Source organism: Artibeus jamaicensis, unplaced genomic scaffold, assembly GCF_021234435.1.
Source record: "Artibeus jamaicensis isolate MK-2021 breed Jamaican fruit bat unplaced genomic scaffold, CSHL_Jam_final contig_475, whole genome shotgun sequence".
Lineage (NCBI taxonomy): Eukaryota > Metazoa > Chordata > Mammalia > Chiroptera > Phyllostomidae > Artibeus > Artibeus jamaicensis.
In genome coordinates, this window is record NW_026521852.1 from 6593803 (window position 1) to 6606343 (window position 12541).

Below are 12541 nucleotides of genomic sequence, written 5' to 3' on the forward strand. Positions count from 1 at the left end.
GGGTTTTTAGGAACATCTATAAAGGACACATGGACAAAAACAAAGTGAGGTAGGATCAAGGGTGAGAAGTGCGGATGGCTGGGGTGGGGGGCAGTGTTGGGGGAAAAATGGAGACAATTGTACTTGAACAACAATAAAAAAATAAAGTAAAACCAGAGCAAAAAAGGAGAAAAGAAATAAAACTTCATTAAAAAAGGTTTTCTATCCCTTGCCATTTTTCTTCTCCCTCTGCTATTCCCATGGTGTGAATGTTGTTACATTTCACATTTTCCCACAGCTCCCTGAAACCATCCTCATTATTTTGGAGTTTTTTTTATTGTTGTTGTTGCTCAGACTCGGGATTTTTCCTACCTTGTCTTCCAGCTTGCTGATTTGGTGCTCCGCCTCATCTAGACTGCTCTTGATTACTGCTAGTGTACCCTTCACTTCTGATATTGTATTCTTCATTTACTCCTAGTTTTAATCCATAGTTTCTATGTCTTTTTATGCTGTTGTAGTTCCCACTAAGTTTCTTATAGTTTCCATAAATTTCCTTGTATTCCTCATTGACTTCCTTGAGCTTCCTTACAACCATTATTTTGAACTCTGTGTCTGATACATTGCTTACCTCAAATTAATTTATCTCTTTTTCTGGGCATTCCTTCTTACCTTTTTATTTGGAGTTGTTTGTCTTCTAGTTTTAGGTGACTCTTTTTGTTTGTTTCTTCATCTCAGATTGCTCTACTTTGACTTCCTGTCTTTGTGGAATCGCCTTTTGTGGTAGGAGTTCTGTAGGTCTTAGTGGTGTAGGCTTTTTGCTCTCCTGATCTGGATTCTCTAGGGATGCCTTTTATTCAGTTTATGTGGGCTCTGTTGTTTTAGATGGACTTTGATTTTGATGGATCATTCATTGGTGTGTTCTCCACACCAGCTGGCTGAGTGTCACTTCTAACTGAGAATTCTAACACCCACCATGACTTGTAGGCTGTTGCTGGCAGGAAAAAAGCAAAACTACCCAGAAAACCAAATCCATTCCAGCCAAACTACCACCCTCTCACATCAGCAACAGTAACAGCAACTGACCAAAGACTAACAAAGATGGAAAGGAATTGAAATTAATGTAATATAGAAAAAAAGAACATGAGATGACTAAAAGAGAGAAAAATGAAAGGGAAAAGGGATGAGAAGTAATAAGAGTAGGGAATAGAGACAAGGTGAATGAAGAAAGAAAAAAATTAAAATGAAAGTAAATAGAGAAGGGTGATGGCAAAATCAAGTAGGAAAAGGGAAGAGTATAATATGAGGTTTGTTATAAAATAAAAATATAGTGAACCTATAGGTACAAAACCTATAGGAAAACCACAGCAGGGTAAATAACAATGACAGATGAGCAAAGATTAATAAAGGTGGAGAGAGAATAAGAATATATAAGAAAGAGAAAAGAGAATATGAGATGTCCACAGTAAAGAAAAATGTTTTTGAGAGGAGAGAGGGAGGAGAAATAATGCATAAAAAATAGAATCCAAGCTAAGAGAGGTAAAAATAAAATTCCAAACTCGAATAAGCAAGGGCAGGAGGAATGCAAAATGTAGTAAGATGGGGGCAGTAACCTATGATATTTGAAATTAAAAAAAAAAAACAACAAGCTGTGACCAAATAGGAATAAAACTGAAGAAAAACAACTACAATATCTAAACCAACCAAACAACTATTTCAAGGGTGGAAAGGAAATAAGAATATTATAATGAAGGGGAAAGTAATGTGAGCAGACTAAAGGAAAGAAAAAATATTTTGAAAGGATAGAGAGAGGAGATATAGTAAGAGTAAGGAATAGGAACAAGGTGTACAATGGGGCAAATAAAACAAAAGTAAAACAAGAAAGGGCAGGAAGAAAGTAAAATGGAGATAGATAAGGGAAGGGTACAATGTGGAATTTGAAATAGAAATAAAAATATACAAAAATCTAAATAAAAAGAATAGAAAATAAAAGACAAAAATAGTGAATTGTGTGAAATACAGTTGAAGGGAAAGGAGAAATGTTAAAAGGCTATGTGAGAGAAACAATAACACAAATTCTTAAAAATAATGAAGGGGAATTTGTCTCTGCAGAGCTTAGTGCTTGCCTTCTGTCTTCTCCTCTGGCTTTTTTATCAGCTCCAGGTCTGGCCCAGGGGTGGGTCCTCCAACTTCTGGCAGCACTGCGTGTTTAACCTTCACCTGCCACTAGAGGGGGCTTCTATTTTGATTGGGGTGGTTAGACCCCTAGATCTCTTTTGGGAAGTGCTATACAGTTTTATGGGAAAACTTTGGGTGTGTTCTCTCTGACCCTGCATCACCCATATGGTCTATCCCAGATTATTTTCAATAATGTATAGTTTCTGATGAACTTGCTGTCCATTTCAAGGGGGGGCAATCTTTGTAAGAGGGTGAACTTCTTCCTACTTGGTGCTGATAGCAGCTAGGTGTGTCAGGTGAAGCTGAGCAGAACACTGATTCCCTCTTGCTGCACCAATTTCTGATCTCACTGCCTGGTTGGCCTCCGTGGAATACAGCCCTAGGAAGCAATGTATTTTGTCTCCCTGAGAGTGGTACAAAATAGGCAATTTTGTCATTTTTCTTCCTGTCTTTCTCCTGCGAATATGTGCCCTGCAGGGGTTTCTTAAGCCTGATCTGCCTGTTTTGCAGGGCTTCCCCATTAGATGTTGTGCTTAATGATCCTGCAGAAGGTGGGTACTGGGTACATCTTTCCCTTCCAAGAGGTATGAACTCTGCCAGGAAAGAAGGCTCTGCATGGTTGTAAACAATTTCAGAAGCTGAAATTTTGCCCATCCAGTTCCCAGCCCACTACCCTCACTGCAGATACAGTCCTAAACTCTCCACTTGGTGCAGTCACCAGTCTGCTAATCATGCTGTGCTGAGGCCCAGATATCCCTTTGCTGTGCAACTTTCTCATTTCCCTGCCCAGTTATACTCAGTGGGAGCAAACCACACTTTCAATCTCCTTCCTTTGCTTTCAGAGAAACTGCCCAGAGGGCGTCTCTGCTCAGCATGCTTCAGTTCCTCTTTTTAAAATAAAGTCTCTGGGGGCACAACTACTGCAGAACCAAGTCTCAGTCCAGTTTTCCACACACACCACCTCACCAAAAGACCAAAAGTCTCTTAACACTCATGGCTGGCCACCACCTGCCTCCATTCAACCCAGGTACAGATAGAGTTCCACTTTCTCTCTGGCACTCATCCAGTTGGCGTTTGACACTGCAGCTATAGATGTGCTTCCTGCCATGTGTCCAAAGTTCCTTCTTAAATTGCCATTGAAGACAAATTTTAAGTATTTTTATTGGTTAAGCTATTAGAGTTGTCCCATTTTTCTCTCCTTTATTTCCCTCCACCTTGCACTCCTCCTCCTACCAGAATTCTCCCCCACCCTTAGTTCATATCTATGGGTGGTATGTAGAAGTTCCTTGGCTTCTCCATTTCCTATGCTATTCTTAACCTTCCCCAATCTATTTTATGCCTACCATTTATGCTTCTTATTCCCTGTACCTTTCTCCCCATTCACCCTCCTCCCACTCCCCACTGATAACCCTCTATGTGATCTTCATTTCTATGATTTTGTTCCTGTTCTAGTTGTTTCCTTAGTCTGGTTTTTTTTTTTTTAGGTTCAGTTGTTGATAGTTGTGAATTTGTTGTCATTTTACTGCTCATAGTTTTGATCATCTTCTTTTTCTTAAATAAGTCCCTTTAACCTTTCATATAATAAGAGCGTGGTGATGATGGACTCCTTTAACTTAAACTTGTCTTTGAAGCACTCTATCTGCCCTTCCATTTTAAATGATAGCTTTTCTGGATAGAGTAATGTTGGATGTATGGATTTCATGACTTGGAATACTTCTTTCCAGCCCCTTCTTGCCTGAAAGGCTTCTTTTGGGAAATTAGATAATAGTCTAAGCGCACTTTTTTGTAGGTAACTGTCTCATTTTCTCTTACTAATTTTAAGATTCTCTCCTTATGTTTCATTTTGGGTAATGTAATTATGATTTACCTTGGTGTGTGCTTCCCAAATTCTTTGGGACTCTGAGCTTCCAGGACTTCCTGGAAGTCTATTTCCTTTGCCAGAGTGAAGAAGTTCTCCTTCATTATGTTTTCAAATAAGTTTTCGATTTCTTGCTTTTCCTCTCCTCCTTTTGGTAACCCTATGATTCAGATGTTGTAACATTTAAAGTTGTCCCAGGTGTTCCTAAGCCTCTTCTCATTTTAAACAAAAATCTTGTTTCTTCATTCTGTTCTGGTTGAATGCTTATTTTTTTCTTCTATTTCAAATTATTGATTTGAGTCCTGGTTTTCTTCCCTTCACAGTTGGTTCCTTATATATTTTTCTTTATTTCGCTTTGTATAGCCTTCATTTTTTCCTATACTTTGCTACCAAGCTCAACCATTTCTGCATCAAGTAGGTTGGTTATCTCTTCATTGCTTAGTTCTGTTTTTGGAGCTTTGATCGGTTCTTTCCTTTGGGTCATATTTCTTTCTCTCAGCATGCCTGTTACATCTTAAGGGGCAGAAATTGAGATATTCACCAGAGTGGGGCAACTCACTTTGCTGCTGTATTGTGGTGCTGTATGTGGAGGAGGGGCCAGAGAGGGAACAATGTGGCTTGCTTGAGTCTCAGCAAGCTTTCAATCACTTCTCCCACTACCCACAAGCAAACTGGGCTCTTCCGGTGATGATTTCCCAGGAGGGTGATATATGTGCATTCTAGGACTCTGTTGGTCTCTTCAACAAACTCTCCCATGAGGCCATGAGTCTCTTGAGGTGCTGCATCCCCCATGAGTTTTTACAGGCAGAGGTTCTGAGGCTTTCTTTTTCCTCACTGGATCCCTGAGTTTCATGTCTTTCTCACTCCCCAGTTGTTCCTCCCAGTTTATCTGCATGCAAATTTGGGACTACCAGCCATCATGTTGCCTGCCTGGTCCTCCAGCTCCTGTCTTTCCATGTGTCCTCTCTGTCCCAGCTGCCCATGTCTGCCCCTCCTACCAGTCTGGATGACTATTTCTTTAACTTCTTGGTTGTTCAACTTCCATACAGTTTGACTTTCTGGCAGTTCTGGTTGTGTTTTGTTTTTGAATTTGTTTTTTCCCTTCTTTTGTATGTGCAAGGAGGGAAAGTGTATCTACCTACCCCTCCATCTTGGCTAGAAGATTGAACACAATTCTAATAAATTCAATATAACCAATCTTTATTGAGAATAAATATGTGTCCAGAATTGTTCTAGTATAATTTCTGAAACTGAATTTTCTGGGTTTAAGATATGTTTCCCTATTAATTAACTCAGTATTCTAGGAAATTAACATAATGTCTCTTTGCCTGTTTGTCTTCTGAAAATGAATTAGATACTACTTTATATATTTTTGTTGTGGTTAAATGAGTCAATATATGTACATTGTATATTTTGGCACCTAGTATATAATAAGCACATATGATAAATGTTAGCAATTATTTTTTAGTAGTAACAGCTATACACTGAGAACAGAAGATGAATGCAAGTTCTCTAACTATGCTTACAATTGAGTTAAGATTTAAGATCAATGCAAAGAAAATTATTAAGGAGTTAGAAATTATAGCAATTCAGTGCCAACTTTTACATTTATTAAGGTTATTGACACAACATCTATGTGGGCTGTGAATAATAGGATGATGTAGTACATGGAAGATGACCTGGCAAGGCTGATGTCTTGCATGTATCTGAGCTAGGAGATTCAAAATCATATAGGTCTGTGATGAGAACAGAGATGTGAGAGGTTGGTTAAAAGTATAAAAGTTCTTACAACTGAATTTTAGGTAGTGTATTGATTATTCTACCCTGATTTTAAACTGGCTTCAAAGATCAGCCCTCTGTCTACCTGGTAGCAGAGGTCAATGCTTAACCCTACTTGCAAACTGTTGCTTCTCTTTTTCTAATTATGAAGAGCAATACTATAAATTCTTAAGCCACCCTCTTGTGGTGCCAGGGAAATAGACAGAAAGTATGATACATACCTTAGCAAGATCATAGCCTGCCCTAATAAAGTTTGAAGCCCATCTCTTCACCCCAGAGATTTCTCCTAATAGCCAAGGCAACTCTACCCTCCAAAATGTTAATTTCAGGATTAGAAAATGAGTTACCTAAGTAATGGGGTCTCTAGGCACTCTGCTTTTTTGGATTGTGTCTCACACTATTGATCACTTGGGAACCCGTGGTGTTCAGGGAAAAGAGACCCAGAAATCTGTTACAGACAGTTTGTAATTTATAAATAGAACTTAAGCCAGAGTTACCACTTTGTGACTCAAAGAAGGCCTGCTTCCAGCAGGAAGAACTATAACAATCTACAGGAAAGTGTGTGTGTGTGTGTGTGTGTGTGTGTGTGTGTGTGTGTGTGTTTGTGTGTGTGTATTTACCCTTCTTTTCTATTCGCAGGCACTGGAAAGCTGGTTTACACATTGTTTCCATCGTTTCTAGTTCTTTTAGATATTATATTCTGGATAATATCTAAAGATTTCCCAGGCAATGGTGGGATTTTTATCAAATAATAGCTTTGCTCAATAAGATGTTAATGACCTTCAGATAAGAAAATTTGTGGATGATTTGATAAAATAGCAATATTTTAAAGTTATCTAACATCAAATAACTGATGGGTATTAAATCAGGAAAGGCATTGACAAAGTTCTTGGAAACATTTTATAACTACTACTAAAAATCCATATCTATTATTACAGACAGTCAAATATCCAGATTGGGGAATTTGGCTCTCAAGCATAAAGACAGCTCTAGAGGACCTGAGAAACAGGCTACTTGGTGAGTTTCTTTCTTTTTTTTTTTGTATTTCAAAATGAGGAATATTTATTATAACATACTCAGTTATCACACAGCCAATGAAAGTTCTAGAAAGGGTAAATGATCTCATGTAAAGAATACATGCTGTGATTTACATGATTTTGGAAGTATGTGTGTGTAAACTAATGTCAAGAAGAGGAACATAAGATTTCAAGAGCCTTTAATATACAAGCTATTAAAAAATCTAAGTTTCATAAAGAGAAAGAGCATGTCTTGTTCATCTTCATTTTTCTAGTACTAGCATAGCAGTTATACTTTGTGACTACTCAGCCCATTGAACTGCTAAAAAATGTTTTTTCTTAGATTTGAAGCAAAATCTTATTCAGAGAGGACTAAAAAATGTCACTGAGCAATGAAATGTTGTCTTGTTTGCGAAACTGCAAATAGTGCACTTATCCATAAATAGGTCAGGGATTCACTTTATTTCACTTTTTTATTTGTCATTTATTTGAAAGAAAGGGAAGGGTGGTAAAAATTCAGGGTCAAAGGCATTTCTAAATTTTCTGTTCACCTATTACCTCTCTACTTTTTCTTTCATCATTTTTTCATTAACTAGATTTTTTAATTTTTATTTTAATTTTTTATTCAACTACAGTTGTTCTCATTTTTCTCCCACCACTCTCCCTCCCACCCCAGCCATCCCCACCTACCAGCCTCAATCCTGCTCCTCTTTGGCTTTGTCCATGTGTCCTTTATACATGTTCCTTGACAATCCTTCTCCCTTTTACCTCCATTTTCCCCTCTCATCTGCCCTCTGGTTATTGTCAGTTCATTCTTAATTTCAATGTCTCTGGTTATATTTTGCTTGCTTGTTTTATTGATTAGGTTCCACTTTTGGTGAGCTCATGTGGTATTTTTCTTTCACCATCTGGCTTATTTCACTTAGCACAGTGTTCTCCAGATTCATCTATGCTGTTGTGAAAGGTAGGAGCTCCTTTTTTCTTTCTGCTGCATTCAACTACATTTTCTACACCCTATATGAGTAATCCTATTCTTTTTTAAAATTTTTGTTTTATTAATTATGCCATTACAGTTGTTCTATTCCCCCCTTTATTCCTCTCCACCCTGCACCCCCCTATGCCTAACATTCCCCCCTTTAGTTTATGACCATGTGTCTCAAGTTCTTTAGATTCTATATTTCCCATACTATTCTTGCCCTCCCCCTATCTATTTTCTACCTACTATCTATGCTACTTATTTTCTGAACCTTCTCCCCCCTTCTCCTTCTCCCACTCCCCTGTTGCTAACTGTTCATGAGATCTTCATTTCCATGTTTCCGCTCCTGATCTAGCTGTCCTTTTAGTTTGCTTTTGTTTTAGGTGTGGTTAATAACTGTGAGTTTGCTGTCCTTTCATTGTTCATCTTTTTTTAACTTCTTTTTCTTAGATAAGTCCCTTTAGCATTTCATATAATAAGGGCTTGGTGATTATGAACTTCTTGCATTTCATCTTATCTGAGAAGCACTTTATCTGCCCTTCCATTCTAAATGGAAGTTTTGCTGGATAGAACAATCTTGGGTGTAGGCCTTTGAATTTCATGACTTGAAATATCTCTTTCCAGCCTCTTCTTGCCTGTAAGTTCTCTTTTGAGAAGTCTGCTGACAGTCTGATGGGGACTCCTTTGTAAGTGACTGTCCCCTTATCTCTTGCTGCTTCTAGGATTCTCTCCTTCATTTTAATCTTGGCTAATGTAATGATGATGTGCCTTGGTATGTTTCTTCTTGGGTCCAACTTCTTTGGGACACTCTGAGCTTCCTGGATTTCCTGGAAGTCTATTTCCTTTGCCTGAACAGGGCAGTTTTCCTTTATTATTTGTTCAAATAATTTTTCCACTCGTGGCTGTGCCTTTCCCCCTTCTGGTACCCCTATAATTTGTATGTTGGATTGTTTAAAGATGTTCTGGAGGTTCCTAAGTCTCTCCTCATTTTTTTGAGTTCTTGTTTTTTCATATTTTCCTGTTTGGCCATTTTTTCCTTCCTTCTGGTTCACTCCCTTGATTTGAGTCCCAGTTTCCTTTTCATCACTATTGGTTTCCAGTGCATTTCCCTCCATTTCAATTAATTTAGCCTTCATATGTTCCTCTAATTTGTGACTAAAATCAACCAGTTCTGTGAGCATCCTGATCACCAGTGTTTTGAACTGTGCATCTGAAAGTTCTGCTATTTCTTTATCGCTTAGAGTTATGGGCTCTGGGGCTTTGAGATCTTCTTGAGCCATTTTTGTTCTGTTTGCACCTCTTATGTGATGAGCAGAGCCTTAGGTGTTCACCAGGGCGGGGCCACCCAGGTTGCTGGTTTGTGATGCTGTATGTGGGGGCGTGTTCAGAGCAGGGAAATGGCGGGCCTCTCTGCTGCCTGCAGTGGCTGGGGCCTGCTCGGTCCTGTCTCACTGCCCACTCCCTGGCTGGTCTATCTGCGCAGGAATGCAAAACCACAGTCAACCCACTGCTCTCCGCCTTTGCTGGGTCCACCAATCACTCACTTGGTCGCTCACTGGGTTGCTCACTGGGCCTGCCCATTGCAACCCCATGCCTGGGATGCACGCACCTGAGTCCGTCTGACTAAGTTTTCCTATGCAACCCCGCTCCACCAGCTGCTGGCTTTGCTCCTCTTACCAGTCAGGCTGAAAAATTTGTTGTTATCAGACTTCCAAAAAGTTCAATTTTCTGTGTTCTGGCTGTGTTTTCTTTTGCTAATATTTTGTTGTCTCTAGACTTTGTTGTGTGAGAAAGCATGGTATCTCCACCTATGTCTCCATCTTGGCAGAAGTCTGCCAGTAATCCTATTCTTGACAATGTTTTCCATTTCTCCATCTCACTTTGCACTCCTATTTTGATGTTTCTATCAGTTATTCTCTCACATAATAGTGCTGGGATAGTTTGTAAAAGTATCAGCAATTTAGAGTTAATGGTTGGGAAATGGTGACTATGGCAGTCAGAAGTTAGATATTGTTAGAAGACATGAAGTGAAGACAAAACAGAGGCGAAACAATTTTAGAAGGTACTGTCTTTAGGGTGAAAAAAAGGGAGGAATTGAGATGATTCTCAGCTTTCTGAATGAAGGTAATGGTTAAATATGAGGGGTTTTATTACACATTATTGATTTAAGCAGTATGGTTAAATATGCCCCAGTATAGTCTCCAGTTTTGAACTCACCTGGGGTAAACTTATTTCTATTCCCCATCACAATTTGCAATATAAAAATTGAAGTAAAAATATAATATTTTGTCCTTACCTGATAAATAAATTTTATCTTTGCTCTTGCTAGGAAAATTAATTCCCTACTTGAAGGAATATTCTCAAATTTATTCCATCCTCTTTCTTCCCTTTATTTAGAATTCGAGGAGATGAGCCTAAAACCTACAGTGACTTTTCAAACCATTTTCCCATGATCTAAAGTACATTTGGTGCAATCACAGTGGGATATCTAGTACAAGTGTTTCCTTTTTAATCTTTCTTAATCACAGTGGATTCTAAGTATAGTGCACAGGGAAATGAAGACTAGGACCTAGGTTTCTTGGGAGGAGAAGTCAATCTAGGACCGTCACAGAGCATTTGTTGTTGGTAGTGCATGCTGACAGTGTCGATAATAGCCTCAGATATGTTTTATCTTTCACCTAGGTCACTGTTAGTCACTGAATCTTTAGGGAGCTAATTTAACTGTGTTTGAGGAGACCTATAGAGATGAGCTTCTTTATTTGCCTGAACTCACTTCTTCAATAGCTGGGTAATTATTTATATAAAATCTGTCTTTTAGTTTGTCTCTACTTTCCCTCTCAGACCTATCTCTGACATCAATCCTAGGGTGCTAGGTAACAGGTCTGTAGTACTAAAGAAGAGGATGGATAAAAGCGATGACTCTGAGCAATTATCCAACAGCTCAACAGTGATGGACCTTAAGGTCTGGGCATTGCTCAGAAGATGTACGGTCCTTTACTAGAGGCCTTGGTAAAGGCTACTCTCTTTCATAGTTGATTTATCACACCTTTCTTTTCTTTGCCTTGCTCTTTCAGACCAAGACCTTTCTCAATGCAAAAACCAAACTCCACTGCTATGACTGAGTTTCTCTTTAAAGGTTTCTCCATGTTTGGGTGGTAGCCCAGGCTTGTCTTCTTTGTTGCCTTTCTAATTGTGTATCTGCTGATTCTCTCTGGCAATGTCATTGTTGTTACTATTATTCACCTGGACCATCATCTCCAGACTCCCATGCAGTTTTTCATGAGCATGCTGCCTATCTCTGTGGCCATCATTCTTCACATGCTTTCTGGACTACTGTGTCATCAGCCCATTGCTGTCCAAGGCTGTGCCACTCAGATCTTCTTTTATCCCACATTTGGTATCAACAACTATTTTCTGCTCACAGCCATGGGATGTGATCACTGTGGGACAGTCTTCAACACCCTACAGTACTCAGTTATCCAGGGTAAAGAGTCTGCATGCAGTTTTTATCTGGGTCACTAGGAATTGGTCTGGGCATGGCCACTGTCCAGGTAACACTTGTGTTTTGCCCCCCTTTCTGTGATTCTTTATCATCTCTCAATTCTTCTGTGATGTGAGACCCCTGCTGAAGCTGCTATGCATAGACACCATGGTTAATGAAATGATCAACTTTGTTGTCAGCATCTGTGTTCTTTGTTCTGCTTATGAATCTGGTCTTTATCTCTTATGTCTTCTTAATCTCTGCCATCCTTAAATTTGCTTCAGCTGAGGGTTGGAAGAAGGCCTTTGCCACCTAGCCTTCCACCTCACAGTAGTCATCATCTACAGTAGATAATGGATGGCAGTGCCTTCATCATCTACTTCAAGCCTAAGTCCCAGAGTTTTCTAGGGCATGAGATACTCATCTCAGTGACCTACACTGTTATCACTCCCTTGTTGAACCTCGTTGTGTACAGCCTGAAGAAAAAGGAGGTCAAGGATGCTTTGTGCAGAGTCATAAGGCAAAAGTTCCTCTCCACTTAATGAGGGGAGGTTATTAAAGCCTTTTCCTTAATTTTATATAGGCATTAATTTTAATGCTGTTTTGATAGTGTCTTCAAGTATGAGATCAAGAAAAATAGACTAAATTTAATTGGGTGCTAAAATTGTAGACTTCCATTAGAGCTACTTATGATTGTCTGTGCCTTCTTTCAGAAAAGACAAAAACGGTTTAACAGACAGTTAAGAATGTACGACAAATATTTACATTCCCGAGTCACTCATATTGATGTTTTCTTTCACACACATGCACATAGCCATACACACCCTGAGAATATGTTGAGTTATACAACTCCATTAAGACACAAAATAGAGCAGACTTTTAAGAGCTACTAAACAAAGGGTTTAGAAACTATCTTAGAAAGACTTTTTGTGCTATTAAGGGTATAGTAGTAGTTTGTGCAAACATTTTAACAATTAATGAGGGGACATGCATGCATATAATTTCTGTAGACACTGAAATTTCTTGTAATCTGTTTTAGCTACTTGCTAATAGTTCATCACAGCCTGAAGAATCATTAAAAGATGGCTTTCTCATGTTCCAAGTGACTAGAATAACCCTAATTGGCCATTACTGAGAATGAGTAGTGTAAATATAGGAAATCAAAATGCCATCAGCTACTGAAAATTCAAAAGTGAGTTGTCCATAGTCCAGATGTGCCTAAGTAAGAAAACTCCAATTGTAAAGTTGAATATGCTGAAAAGCCCAATGTTTTGTTT

General features: G+C 38.8%; 1 pseudogene; it reads left to right on the forward strand.

The window, feature by feature from the left end:
- The first annotated feature begins 10873 nt into the window (after positions 1–10873).
- Positions 10874–11806, forward strand: LOC119039129 (olfactory receptor 10J3-like; annotated as a pseudogene).
- The last annotated feature ends 735 nt before the right edge of the window (positions 11807–12541 follow it).